Below are 15,407 nucleotides of genomic sequence, written 5' to 3'. Positions count from 1 at the left end.
ACATAACGTCATGGAGTTCTTGACATCTATGCATGCAAAGAGTGAAGCAGTCAAAATATTCCAAAGAGAAGAACATTGTGTGTACATAGCCTTTGTGATATTAACCCTGCTATGAATTTCTGTACATAACCTCTGGTTTATTCCTCTACTTTAGAACATAGTTTCAAACCTGGCTTGCCTGTCCACAGTGCTAAATAAATCCTCAAATATATGCATTTGCTGAAATTTTAATAAACGAGAAGAAAAAATGAAAAAAATACAATATGCAAGCCACTGTTCCTTATAAAAATCAGTGCACTTGTCTTTTGGCCATAGCACTGCAGAGAGATATGCAAAGTTCACTACACTTTCAGCTTGTACAGATGCAGCTTAACTTAATTAGAAAAACATATTTTGACTACTCTGGGAATAATTTCAGTTAAGCGAGTGCAACAACTTGCAGAAAAGAAAAATTCTAAGCACGCAGACCACCAGGGAATTCCAAATCAATTAACAACTAATTTAAGAGCTAATTTCAGTATCACCTCTGTGCACAAACACTTATCTTTAATCCCCCTGCAATAAGCAGTTCCATAACAGCCCAATCTGACTTTAGTGAAGTAAATTAATTTACAAACAGTTGCTTTTCATCAAATCACAAGACAGGGGGGGGGTGCAAAAACAAAATTGGTCAGGTTTTAGTGAAGTACAGTCATGCCATCAGTAATCCTAACAGAAAACATGAAAGACAGCACTTTATGACACCCATCTTTAATTTTAATACCTATCAAGAAAAAAGAAGCCTATGTGAATAATCCGGTATGAAAGTAGTTAAAGTTCTCAGTTTTACTCCTTAAAAATGTCAAGACTATTTAACCAGTGACCACACATCATGAACTTATGTACTGCACAATTTAGCAAACTTATTAGTTTCTGTAGTTTCATTGAAGGAATAAAAACAAAGTGCAACAAAAAAACATAAAACCATTTGCTTCATCTATTCATTTTCTAAACCCTTTTCCTGGTTAGGACTGTGGTAGTCACAAGCGCAGCAGGGCAGACCATACTTTCCTAATCACAACAAGGCTCACCCTGGGGGAGATGCCCAAGTGTTCCCAAGACCACCTGAAAGATATAATCTTTTGGGCATGTATTGGGGCTGGCCTGGGGTGGGGTCTACCCTCATGTGGGTTGTGCCTGGTATACTTCCCCATGGGGGACACCCAGGATGCATCACCACATACTAAAACTACCTCAAATACCTCCTCTCAATCCTGAGGAGAAACGGCCTTATTCCAAGATCCACCTAGAATGCCACACTCCTCATTCTGGCCTGGACATCTTATCCTTTCAGTTACTTATTCAGAGTTTATGACCACAGGTGAGTAGGGGAAACATAGTGTCTACAAAGTTAAATGTTTTGTCCAAGGACATCACTCCCATGTCTCCAAAACAGCCCTTCACAACACCCAGAATACTGCTGTACCTGAATTTGGTTCATTTATTTCGTAAATTCTACCACTAAATGTAACATAGTTCCATAGCCATCTGAAGCACTTAAACCTGAATTACTTGCACTTCTTCTTCCCACCCACCCTGCTGAAGGTACAAATGCATCCTGCCTGTTTGCTTTCCCAATTCAAAAAACAGCAGCAAAACATTCTACATGACCTGTTATGAGCACGCCTTTATTTCCACGACTTACTTATGTTGCATTATGTGGGGTCCAAAAGACAATTAGATAGCACCCCAGATATTTCCCCTGGATTACTAATTTTCCACAGCTCAGTGGTCTACGTTTCTTGTCTAGCAGCTGTTGTATGCTGTACAAGCTCTTTTTGTTATCACATTTTTTTAACAAAAATGTCAAAATAGAGTCTGCATGTCCTCTCCGCGGTCGAGTAGCGTTTGAAAGACATGCGTGAATGGGTGTGCCTTCATTGAAGGTTGGGCATCAGGCTGGCACCTCGGCAACGTAAAAAAAAAATCTACTGCCAATCATTAGCAGACCGGAGTTCCGCCGTGGCGACCCCTAACCGGGAAAAGCTGAAAGAAGAACAAACAACCTCATGAACAAACTTTTGGTTAAAAAAACAAGCATATCTTCTCAATAGTGTAGCAGTAGCCTTAGACACAGCATCTGCACAATTATACAATTATACACACTCTTCAAATGTATGTTCAGATAGTTGAGAAAGGATATGAAAACTTTCTTCGGTAGGAAGAGTGGTAGCCAATTCCCTCAGACAGTACAAATGACAAAGCATAAACTTCCACATATTTGTCAGGTAATTTACTATTCTGAAGGTCATGAGAGACAGCTGAAACTGTGGCGGGATCAGCTCTAAAGTGAAAGAAATAAAATTTATTAGCCTGAGGTACAGTTATTCTGCTTTTTAAGGGAATGATGGCTGGGTATGGAGATGATCACAGGCAGCATTCAACGGGCAGGCAGTATAGGAGGGATGGCAGAGGAATTAAGTATAGTCATTTGTATTATATCACAATATCACATCAGTTCAGGGTCAGATATCTATTTGTTCCCAGAAAAAAAATTGCTCCTGACTATAGTCAGATTAAAAGAAGATTCTTCCAGCGGAGGATAAGAATTAATACTTATTTATTATTTATTGACATTTGATTAGCAGGAAAGTCTGACTGGGTAGAATCGTCGTTTATCTACTGTGTGTCGCTCGAGCTGCTTTGGGTTTACATTACATTATTGTGTTTGGTTTTTCTGGCAGGAGCGTTTACTCCTAACGGGCACTTTATTAAAGGATTATTTTAAGAATGATACTTTTACAATCTTCAAAAATAAAAGAAAAACATTTACAGTTTAAATAATTATAACAATTATAACAAATTAGACATAATATAAAAACAGTTAAAAATCGATACAACGTATATGACATTCATTTAATATTTAGAGCAACTTTAAACAGTTTGCAGAGAAAGTAAATCTACGTTAGTCTAATACAAATAGGACTTGCAATATGAAGTGAGGGGAAAAACAGGCGTATGGTATATTTAGAGAGAAAGTGAGGGAAGAGAATTTATCCTTGATTTGAGCAAGAACAGAGCCAGGTTTTGGCTAGGAATTCTTTCAGAGTGGTTTTGAAAAATGGAAGGGAGGGTATAGATCTGATGGATACAGGTAAGGAGTTCCAGGCCTTAGCAACCTTGTATAAGTACAGACAATGCCCAGCAGATTTGCTAGGCTTGTAGACAGACAGGAGTTTTTGGTTACTTGGATCGCAATAACTGACTGGGAACAAAGTTGTGTAGACAGTTTTTTAGTGGTGGACAGGTAGATGAATGCTGGATAATTTTATAGGTGGTTAGAAGTTGTGTATATGTTAGTTGATGTGGCACTTCTAACCAATTTAGGCTTTTCAGTGCTATACAGTGGTGGGTTCTGAAAGGGGTATGTGCTGCAAATTTAGCAACTTTGTTATAACATTGTTCAAGTTTTAATTTTTGTGAAGCCTGGAGGTTAGTAAGGATGACAGCACCATAAAGAAGAGTGGGGAGGAGACATGAGATAAGTAGTGGCAAGTGTAGCTTTATTTGAATTAATGAGAACTTTTTTGGCTCTGTAAAGTATCCCTAGTTTTTGATGAGTTGTTCTTATGCAATTTTGTATAGCAGGTCAAATGTAAGATTATCATCCACTATTACGCCTAATAGTTTGCTATGAGAAGTGACTTCAATGGTTGTGTTATCAAGAGAGAGGACTTTAAATTTTGTTTTCATAAGAGAGGGATTTGGGGGAAGAAAGTAGTTTTTTGGGGGGCTGAACACGAGTTGTGAGTTATGAAGCCATGTTTCACTGGTTGTTACAGCTTATTTTCTATTATTAAATATTTTTCTATCTGTGTCAAAGTCACAATCATCAGACCCTGTTCATGCAGAAATTACTTTACAGGGGATGCCCACCTGTACATCAATATTTACTGCACATAATATCTGCATTGCCAAGGTAAGAAACTCTTCTTTCTTAACTGTAATTACTTCTTCCTCAGACCAATATTTAATCTTTTATATTTTCTTAATAGAAGCTGCTGTGGAAGAAGACTGACTCAAAGGAAGGACATCTGCCCTGTCTAATGGTTTCTTGCCCCAGTTAACCTGAGAAGGATTTCTCAGAGTGTCTCCTGGACCTAAAAAGTACAGTTAAATATTCACTGTTGCAGTCATTACACTTGGGTTATCCTGCTGGCAGGCCTGAATTCCAAAGTCCTGGTCTGGCATCGGTTGCTGTCGCCTCTTCCCTGACGTCAGAGTGCCAGGGGTATAAAAGAAGCAGTCTACGCCATTTTCTTCAGTTTTTCTTGCCCCAGATGTCAGGTGCCCCCAAAAGGGTAGGCTAAAAAACATTACTTATAAAAGCATGCACTAACATAAACAATACCTTCATCTACAAGCAAATACACCACATAGGTTGTATAGGATAGAAAAGTACAGATAAGTCCCAGCAAAGAAGGGGGTGTGGTGGGTGGTAACCTGGACTGCAACAGTGAATACACTCTAACATCTACATTTATGGTAGGTACACAAATGTACTATGTTCATCGTGTTTTACTGTTGCAGTCATTACACTTGGGTTGAATCCCAAAGCTGAGGTAGGGCGGCTGGGTCTAAATAGAATTAGGAGTGGCTATAAGGCCCTGCAGAACTGCAGTGGCAAAGCCTGCTCTGGATTTAGAGTAAAGAGGTAAGTGGTAGTGCTTAGTAAAAGTGTGCACTGAAGTCCAAGTTGCAGCCTCCAAAATATCCTTGGTTGGTACTCCTCTGAGGAAGGCTGCTGAGGTGGCTACTGCCCTGGTAGAATGTGGTCTAATGCCCTTAGGCACTGATTTGCCATGTTGCGAATAGCAGAAACTAATGCAGTGTCCTATCCATTTTGAAACAGTCTGCTTTGAGATCGCCTTTCCTTGTGATCCTGCAGCATATGCCACTAAAAGTTGCTCAGTCTTTCTGAAAGCTTTAGTTTTGTCCAAGGAGAAGTGCAGCTGTCTGTGTATGTCCAAAGAATGCAGATGTCTCTCCCCTTTATTTTGTGGGTTTGGATAAAAAGTAGGCAAATGAATGGTTTGGTTAAGAGCCACACTGGACACCACCTTAGGCATAAAGCTGTTTTCCATGATAAGAATTTTGTCTCCGCTGTATTGGCTGGCTCAAAAGGAGGCAGTGTGAGTTTTTCCAAGACAAAATTGAGGTTCCATGCACGTATTGGTGCTCTCCTTTTGGGTCTAATGGTTTTGGCCCCCCTGAGGAACTGCCTAAGCAATGGATGTGAAAAAATGGTGGTTCTGTATTGTAATGAGCTGAAATAGCAGAGGCATGGATCTTAATTGATGAGAAGGATAGGCCTTTGTCCAGCATCTCAGTCAGATACTGTAAAATCTGAGGAATATTTGGTACAAGCGTGTCAATTCCTTGTGCTTGCTTCCAAGCACAGAATCTCTTCCATTTTTCTGCATAAGATTTCCTGGTGCTGGGCCTCCTGGCATCCAAAATAACATCCATACCCACTTTAGAGAGAGTTGTATTCTGAATGGTTACACTATCCGCCATGCAGCTAGATTTAGGGTTCTGAGATGGCTGTGCAGGATCTGATTGTTTTGTTGGGTCAGTAAATGAGGAATTTGAGGCAATGTCCAGGCAGGGCCTTGAGACAAGCTCCTTAGGATTGGGTACCAGTGTTGGCGAGGCCAATCCGGGGCAATCAGTATAATTTGTGGCTTCTTTTGTCTGACCTTTAGGAGTACCTTGGGGAGGAGAGGCAGTGGAGGAAAGGCATATACTGTAAGGTTGTTCCAGCTGAATAACAAAGCATCTACTTTCCATGCTTGTTTGTGATGAGTCCTTGTGCAGAATCTCTGAAGTTGGCAGTTATGAGGGGAGGCAAAAAGATCTATGTCTGGGCATCCCCATTTCCTTGTTATCATGCTGAAGATTTGTGGATCTAGGTTTCCACTCATGAGGGTCCATGAGGTTTCTGCTTAGTTCGTCTGCCAGTGCATTTGTTTTTCCTGGCAGGAATTGTGCTTGCAGGTATACTTGGTAAGTCAATGCTGTGTTCCACAAAATCATGGCTTGTCTGCAGAGGGGGTAGGAATGTGTGCCCTCCTGCTTGTTTATGTACCACATGACTGTGGTGTTGTCCGTCTTTATCAGCAGTTGTCCTGGATGAAGTATGTCCTTGAAGGCTGTCAGGGCATTTTGTACAGCTAGCATCTCTTTTTGATTGATGTGAAGATGCCTTTGGTTTGGGGACCATGTGCCCTGAATACATTTTCCTGCCATGTGGGCCCCCCAGGCATAATCTGAGGCATCTGTTGTTAGTGTTTGCCTGGCTGTGGGTAAAGTGAATGGCTGTCCCTTGTTGTGGTGACAGGCCTGTGCCCACCATCAAAACTCCTGTTGTAGGCAGGGAATGAGTGAAATTATTGATTCCAGGCTGTGGCAATGTTGAGTCCAAACACTTTTTAGATAGCATTGTAGTTTCCTCATATGCAGTCTTGCATATGGAATTAGCAGAATGCAGGAGGCCATGTAGCCCAGAGCCTGCAGAATTTTTCTTGCAGATAACTGGGTCTCTTTTGCCATGCTTTCGAAGTAAGAAGTCAGTTGCCTTTGTTTGTCTGGCATGAGATAAGCCATCTGGGCAGTTGTATTTAAGCTTGCACCCAGGAATATTATCTCTTGAGAGGGTACTAGTTTTGATTTCTTTTCATTTACTGTGTACCCTAGGCAAATTAGTAATCTTTTTACAAACGCCAGATGCTTTAGTAGAATGTCTTTGGTCTCTGCTTGAATAAGGCAGTCGTCCAAGTAGGGATATAGTTGAATTCCTCTTTGTCTGCAAAATGCAATTACTGGTGCCAGGCATTTTGTGAAGACTCTGGGCGCAGTAGATAAGCCAAAGGACTGTGCAGAGAATTGGTAGTGCATTGAGCCAGCTATGAATCTGAGGTATCTTCTGCAAGATTGTCTGATTGGGACATGCAGGTATGCCTCTTTGAGGTCCTACGTTTCAAGCCAAGCCTTCTTGGCCAGCATGGGCAGAATATGCTGCAGAGTCAACATTTTGAATTTCGGAACGTCCAGAAAAGTATTTAGAATAGACAGGTCCAGAATTGGTCTCCATGCTTTGTCCTTTCTTGGTACTAAGAAAAGTCTTGAGTAAAATCCTTGTCCCTGCTCTTGTTGAGGCACTGGCTGAATAGCCCTCATGTCCATGAGAGATGAAACTTGTATTTGTGCCTCTGCCCATTGATTGTGTGGCAGGTCTGGCATACCTTTTGCCTTTGGAAGGGTGTGAAAGTGGAACTTGTAGCCCTGAGAGACTATATTTAAGATCCATTTGTCCTGGGTGATCATGTGCCAATTTTGTGAAAAAAGTGCTAGCTTTCCCCCTAAGGGTGCTGCCAAAAGATAAATGCTTGGCATTGGCAGAGGGAAGTCATTGCGACTGTTTCCTATATGGCTGTGATTTGTCTTCTCCGCTTTTGGAGGTAGAAGCACCCCATTGTTTGGGCCTGTATGAGCCCTGGGGCTATTGTCTGCCTCTAGGGCGTCTGTATTTGCCTCTTTGTGGCCTGTCTGACACGGGAAAGGACCAGTTCTTAGAAGGACAGTTCCTGCTAAATCTGGGTGGCTGTACCCGTAAGAAATCCTTTACTGTCTGCATAGATTTAGCTTTATCCTCCATTTTCTTCAACACCTCTTCTGCCTTAACACCAAATAAAGTATCATGCTGTAATGGAGCATCCAATAATTTTGCTTTAACATGATCAGGCAGAGTCTGTTCCTTTAACCAAGCATGCCTTCTAATGACAGAACCTGTTACAGCGGCCCTGCAAGAGGCCTCCAGTGAATCATAACCACATTGCAAAGTATGTTTTCCCCTCTTGTTCAGCTGCATGCAATAAATCCTGCATTTCCTTGTTCTCAGAACATTCAGAATTTGTCAATATTTTCTGTTTTAGTATTGCTGATATTTAAGCATATGAAACTGACAATTTAAAGCCCTTACAGCCAAGGTGGCAGAAGTGTAAACTTTTTTCCCCCATCTCCAGAGCCTTAGAATCTCTATTTGAGGGGACAGGGTTTTTTGCAGTAGCAGCCTTGACCCATTTGGGACCCTGAGAAATAGTTTCAGAGTCAGCAGCAGGGTTTTTATATAGAAATTTATGTGAATCTGGTACCCTGTAGTATCTGTCTGGCTTTACAGGTGCAGGAGGTAAAGAGTCGGGAGACAGGCCTGACTCTGAAAATACATCATCTACAATGTCTAGAACAGGTGGAATAGCAAGAGGTCTGTGCTGAGGTAGTGAAAGAAAGTCTCTGAGCCTTTTCTTAGAATCTGAGTAATCTTGGCTCTCCCAGTGGAAATGCTCCCTCATGGTATGCAGGGCTTCTCCAAATGAGTAATCCTCAGGAGGAGAAGCTGAAAGAATAGATTCTTCAGCATCAGAATCCTCATAGGGAGGAATAGAGTATCCCTGTTCTGAAGAGGAGTCAGAGGAAATGGAAACCTGATCAGAGGAATCAAATTCAGTCTCTTGCCTAGGCCTCTTATCAGGAGGGAGATGGGAACCCCTGATCAAAGTAATTAGGTCTTCGGCCATTTTGAGCATCTGTTTCTTAGGCATGAAAGTCTGTTCTGGAGAATGCTGTACTTGTTTCCTTGTCTTTAAAACTGTTTTAGACTTTGTCTTGGAAGCTGAAGTTGGCTTGATATAAAGCTGTGTAGGTCTGAAAACACCCTCAGAAGCCGATGCCTGCTCAGCGGCTCCAGACCCATCTGAGGGATTAGTTTCCGAAGGCCCAATACCTTGAGTATCCAGAGGCCTAGTTGTCTCCACGTGGGAGTCGGAGGCGGCCTGTGGCTCTGAGGTAGCGGGTGTCAGGGGCTGCGAAAGTGCCTCACTGAGAACCGGCAAACCGGCGACTGGCCTAGAAGAGGCTTTGTCGTCGGTTTTGGACCTCGGATGTCTGTCCTTTTCTTTTTCCTTGCGCTTTTTATGAACTCCGGTCGTCGGCTGTTCCGACGGCATTATGTAGTTAAACCTTCGGTCAAAGCAATGAAAAGCAAAATCGTACCGACGCTTAATAGTGCGTTGGTTAAATCTAGCACAAAACCGACAACTAGCAACGTCGTGGTCAGGGCCTAGGCAAGGAATACTGTAAGAATGAAAATCCTTATGAGGTATTTGCTTCCCACAAGAAATACAATTGTTAACTTTTTCTGACATCAGTCTGGAGCAAGAAAAAAGTTTCCCCAAAAGGGTACTTAGCTTTATAGAAGACTTCGGATCCGAAATTCAATTTCGAAAATCTCAGGAGTTGGCCAACCGGCAATTGCGAACTGCTTTTGCTTCGGGCACCGCGCGGCAAGAAAGACTGAAGAAAATGGCGTCGGCTGCATCTTTTATACCCCTGGCGCTTTGACGTCAGGGAAGAGGTGACAGCAACCGACGACGGACCAGGACTTTGGAATTCAGGCCGACTGCGGGTAGCCTGCCAACAGGATAACCCAAGTGTAATGACTGCAACAGTGAAACATGATAAACATTGATGGTTCTCCCATGCCGGTGTGACACACTGCAACAGCCAAAGAAAACGTGGCTGGCCCTCAGTTTGTGAAGGCCAAAAGGACTACAACAAAGGAAGCCAGTGAGGTAAGTCAGTGGTTTGAGGAACATCCAATGGCCACTCCAGGTTCACCCACTGTCAGCTGAGGCATAAACGGAGTCCATGACAACAGCAAGGACTCCTTGGTAAGTGCTTTTTATTTCTTTCTAGGTACAGCAGTACAGGGTTAAGTATCCACACTGTAGCCAAGGAAGAGAAGCCAAAAGCAGTAAACTTTGCAGGAGCAAGTTGTCACCAAGTGTTCACAAGCAGCACACTTACATTTACAACACTTTCCCCATTCCCTTCACAAGAAAAACTCAAAAATTCCCTGTCAGCACCCCCGTTCAAACACTTAAACACACTGAAAGACAAGCTATATGGCAGGTAGGTTGTCATGAAGTGACCATAAGCATTACACTGACGCAAATGTTCCTGCTTATTCCAAAGTAACCCCCCCCCCCAAAAAAAATCAGTTTTACAGAAGCAGTATATAAATTCTCGCAAAAAACAGCACCAATTATCTAGAAACAGCAACACCTAACAGGCAACTTCTGACACTGTGAAAAAATACTGGGTTTCTTAAAGGGGAAATACAATTTTTAGACAACAATAATATACATATTATAGTTCTTTTAAATGGCAAACATTTCTTTATGGAGGGGTTCCACAACAAGGACTTCTCTCTGAGAAATTAAGCTCTTAGCTGATTGCTGCTTCTTTGAAATCCAAGAAATGCTTTTTCTTGAGACAGCAAGGAAGTACTGAAGAAAGCTTCACTCTGACTGTAGATTTCCCTCCTTAGGAATAACCAATCGGCAGACTGAAGGTGTAGGTGGGACATGTGGCATAGTGACTGACAAGCCTGGGAAACAAACCGATTATGATGATAATATATGATGTTTGTACGTTTATTACTAAAGGGTGTGCCACGGAAGGAAACTGCACAGTTCCCGAGAAGGCAGAAAAGACAAGAGACAGAGAGAGAGAGAGAGAGAGTGACTTTCCATGACAAGTAATAAACAGCAGTTGCCTCTTATGGTACATCATGGCCATTACCTCTTGAGGCATCAGATTCCTGACCTCTGGGTATAGAATGGGTTTGAAGAGGAGTGTTCAGGGAGTAACATGAGAAAGAAATCCCTCAAAACTGGAAAAGGAAGCCGTCATTCTGTAAAGAAAAACTGATGGCATTATCCCTGTTGGTAGGACAGAATAATCTTAATTGATATTTATAAGTATTGTTTTGTTTATCAGACAGTTTTGAAGAAAACACTGTATTCTGAAAAAAAAACAAGCACTGCATGAATTATTTCTTTTGTGTTATTCTCCATTTTGTGTTTTCCTTGTAAATGTAAATTCAGTTAAAAACTTAATGATATTCCAAAGACTACAGCAAGCACTGCTAGCTGTTATGTGACTGGTGATTGTGTGTCTCTGCATACATAGAAAAACATACAAACACATCTGTACTGCCTCTCTCGTTTCTATCAGTAAGTAAGCAAACATTTATTTATTTATTTTATCTGTTATTATGTGCTTGTTTGTATAGCTCTAATAAGTAATACCTCCATGTAAGCATCTTATCTAACAAAAAGTAAAATCTTTAAATGCATGCACAGTATATTTTACACAGTTTTGCAGCAGTAGCTTGGATTCTGTATACTGTTGCACTTTGTATTTTAGTTCCAAGTTTCTACCTAATCTATGTGACAGTTCTGAGAAGGCATTTAACTTTTCAGGACATTAATCCAATGTACCTTGACTGTAATCTGGTTTAGATCTAATATGAACGACGTGCTAAATATCTGAAAGTATTTAAAGTTACACAATGTCAATTCAAGGCTTTTACTGCAGAATACTGTAATATGCATAATGCTGTAGTTGTAACACGTAATCTGTAGACTGTTGTTCCTTTTCCTGTATCTACTTTAAGTCTCTCAAACTTTACTTTAGGCCTATTAAAATAAACTGTTGTGCTAAATGTAACTCAGTACGATAGCTATCCAACCCTCTCCTCCTAACCTGCTTCTCCCTGTTTCTTTTTCTCCCTTATTGCTGCTACACCCCCATAGGTTCATAGGTTGGTACTGGGCTATCTGCCCGAAGGCATATATTAGCCCAGCCACATTGTGCGGTATTCACAGCCCCTTTAGTAGTTCCCTAGACCCTTGTACTAGCAGCTAGTACCCTTGGCCCCTATCTAGTAGTGCTGTTGGTGTGATCCCTGGTGTGAACTTTCTGTTACCTATCCACTCATCAAGGTTTCTCTTGAAGAGTGATAGTGAGGGGCTCTGTCTTATGTAGATCGGGATCCTGTTCCATAGTAAGGGAAGTCTCTGCGAAGGGAATCTATCCCTCCAGCATGTTCTATTCATTGTTGTGTTGAGGTTTATATCCCTCGAGCTCGAGTAGATTTGGTTTTGCTAAGATGGAGCATGTTCAACAATTCTAGGTTGGACATGGCTCTGTACGTTAGACAGAGATTGCCTCTGAGAAAGCGGTATGCAGCAGAGAACAGTCTTAGCTTTTTCAATCGTGCTGCATAGGGCAACTGTTTGAGGCCAGTAATCCTCTTGGTTAGGAACCTTTGTGGTCTCTCCAGCTGCTGGAGATGTCTAGCCAGGTACATTCCAATTGGTGCATTGTACTCAATAATGGGTCTGATGAGGGAAGAGTAGAGGGGCACCATTACATCCTTAGATCTTGATGCAAACCCTTTCGTGATCAGATGGGTCACATAGAAGGATTTTCTAACCACTTTGGCAACATGGTTATCAAAGGAAAGCTGACTATCTACTTGGGTCCCTAGATCCCTTATTTCTTCTTCAGATTTCATGGGATTACCTCCTATGTTGTAGTTTGTGGGTACTCTGTTTTTTCCAAAGGGGATTACTACGCATTTTTTGCATTTAGCTTGAGACCATGGCTTTGACACCATGCATCAGTCTCATTTAGGCCCTTCTGGAGGATCTCCATGTCGGCCGGAGACTCTATTATAGCACCCAGTTTGCAGTCGTCCACAAACTTAGTCAGCCACAGCCCTTCCGTGCTTGCCTGTACTTCTGAGAAGTATATGCCAAACAGGAGGGGCCCCAGGACAGAGCCCTGAGGCACACCACTAGTTACTGGTCTGGATTCGGACATAGATCCTGCTACTCTTACTTTATGTGATCTGTCTGAGAGCCAGTTTGCGATCCATCTTGTGACGTAAGGGTTTATGCCCAGGCTGGTGAGCTTATCAATAATACCTAAATGGGGAATGGTGTCAAATGCTTTAGCAAGGTCAAGGTAAGCCGTGTGTACCTCCTTTCCCTTATCTATAGCCTGAGTAACTGTCTCAAAGAAATCCACCAGGTTCAGGAGGCATGGTCTGCCCTTGACGAAGCCAAACTGTGTGGGGTCCAGTGACTGGAGGCTCCCAATCTCTCCATTTATGAGTTCCATAATGATTCGCTCCATAGCCTTACAGATCAGACTGGTCAGACTTATTGGTCGGTAGTTCCCAGGGTCAGTTGTGGCCCCACCCTTGTGTAGTAGGACCAGCACTGCCGTGCACCATTCTATGGGCACATATCCTGTGGAGAGGCTGTGACTGAACAGGGTATTAAGATGCGGGGTTAATTCCTTTTGGAGCTTGCTTATGACACAGCCTGGGACACCATCTGGTCCCATGGAGGCAGTGTTTTTAGCTTTAGATAGAGCCTTGTTAACCAACATATCAGTAATAATTGGACTTACACAATCCCCTAGAATGGTAATAGGCCCTGTAGGTGGTGAGGGGGGGAGAAATTTGCACTGAACCTGTCAGCCAAGATGTTGGCAATGTCAGAAGGGTCAGTGTATTTTGTTCCATTTTGTACTAGCTCATAACAGACCTGAGTGTTGCCTTATGGTTATCCTTGGCATCCTTGGCAACTCTAAACTACAAGGTACCCCCCTGGATTATTTTAAACACTTGGGACTCAAATAACAAAAAAATCACCTGCAAGCTCTCTGCAAACCTGCCAAAACTCTTTATACATAAGAAAGTGTGTATAAATGCCCCCCCCCCATTAATCAGCTTTTTAATATGCAATGTTTTTTGTCTTGAATAGTTGTGTTTAATATAATGTGTTTATTATACTTGCAATCAGTGTAGTGTGCACACCCCCCATCCCCCTTCCAGCTTAATTTCCTTAGGAACTGTCCTGCAGCAATTTCTGATGCCACTGTGCTTAGTTAAGGAGGAGTACCAAACACCTTTAAGCTGACTTTCTTTATAAATTGTAAATGTACCCTTATATACCTTACTACCTTTCAGCCAATACTTATCTGTCCCTATAACCAGCATCTTAAATAGATTTGTTGTAGCCTCACTGATTCATATTTTTTGAGTACTCACCTGCTGGCTCTTGTTCTCTATGGTGTCACCCAACTTCGTTTGCCCTCCAGGCTGACTTTGTCCCCCTACCCTGCCCCCTAATCCCTCCCACCCCCTCTACCTCTACTTTTAAAGCTGTCCACACCACTCCTTCCTCTGCCAGCTGCACCCCATCATCCCCTTCTTCTGTTAGCTCCACCCTCCTCATCCATATACTCCATCTCTCAACATATTCCTATTAATACCTCACTAGCACCCTATCTGCATACAACTCCCCTTGCTTCATTTCTACAAACGTTATTACTCTCCTCAAATCATCCAACTTAAGTAGTTTGCCTGATTAGCTCTCTAATGATCTCTAATCTAAAATTATTCTCCTTCCTCTCCTATCACTAATGCTCTTCTGCTTCTCTTCACTGTCATCATATCTGGTCCGTATCCATCCTGTTCTAAGCTCTCCTACAGACACTACCCCTTACACCAATAACACAAATCACTACACCCTTACCATCACTGCTCATCTCTTTCACACAGACAATATACTGGGTTTTTTTTAAACCAAACTGTTTCTGATGCAGCTGTACCTGTTTAATATTACATTTACTGACAATTTAACCAAAATGAAATGTTATCTTTAGTCCACAATTTTGAAACTCCTCCTGCTCTGTGGTGGCAACCACTCTACCCTGGTCCCAGCATCTCACAACCCACATCTTCAACCCATATTCCTCCAGGCTTTAATATGTTCAGAGCTGACTGACTTAAAAGAAAAGGAGGCAGTGTTGCAGTAATATATCCTGCTTCTATTTCCCTAACCCCTCACAACCAATCCATACCCTTCTTTGACAAAGCCGAACTTAATATACTTTTAAACTAAAAAAAAAAATTTTTTTTTTTTTTTACATCTGTTGGTTGAAGTACGAATATATAATAGTCCATACCCATCTTTGCTGTCTATGTTGCTGTTATAGTTATAGGTATTGTTGTTGTATTAATTATTATCATCATTACTATTATTGTCATTTAAAATACCAGTTATTTAATTAATCAAATTTTATTATCTAGATATTATTAATTGTATTTGTACACAAACATATAAATTATGGTTATTACTGGTTAACTTTTTTATACACTAATAGGTACGCTGATCTTCCTGTTATACTGTTTATATAAAATGTTTATGTATTAATATGATAGTATTTTATTAGACCTTTTATTTTACTGATTCATTTATTCAAAGCACAGTATTTTATGTATTGTGTATATTACAGGTAGACGATTTTTTGCAACTATTTGCACTATCATATGCACATACATTTGTATTTGTATATATGTGTTAGTATGTTTTTAAATATTGAGTGGTTTTGGCGCCACTAAGGCTATTTAAGAAGCAGATTCACAAGTAATTAGTAGTTCTGATGAA

At 41.4% G+C, this 15,407-nt stretch overlaps 1 protein-coding gene across 1 annotated transcript in view; it reads right to left on the bottom strand.

The window, feature by feature from the left end:
- Positions 1-15,407, bottom strand: part of LOC122792978 (arf-GAP with GTPase, ANK repeat and PH domain-containing protein 1-like) — a 2,685,441-nt gene that overhangs the window by 1,402,824 nt on the left and 1,267,210 nt on the right. The gene's annotated exons all lie outside the window — the stretch shown is intronic.

The sequence above is a fragment of the Protopterus annectens genome, chromosome 2.part0, assembly GCF_019279795.1.
Source record: "Protopterus annectens isolate FY-2018-M chromosome 2.part0, PAN1.0, whole genome shotgun sequence".
NCBI classification, from domain to species: Eukaryota; Metazoa; Chordata; order Ceratodontiformes; family Protopteridae; genus Protopterus; species Protopterus annectens.
Note: the sequence above shows the minus strand (reverse complement) of the source record. Positions and strands in the feature narration are given on the sequence as shown.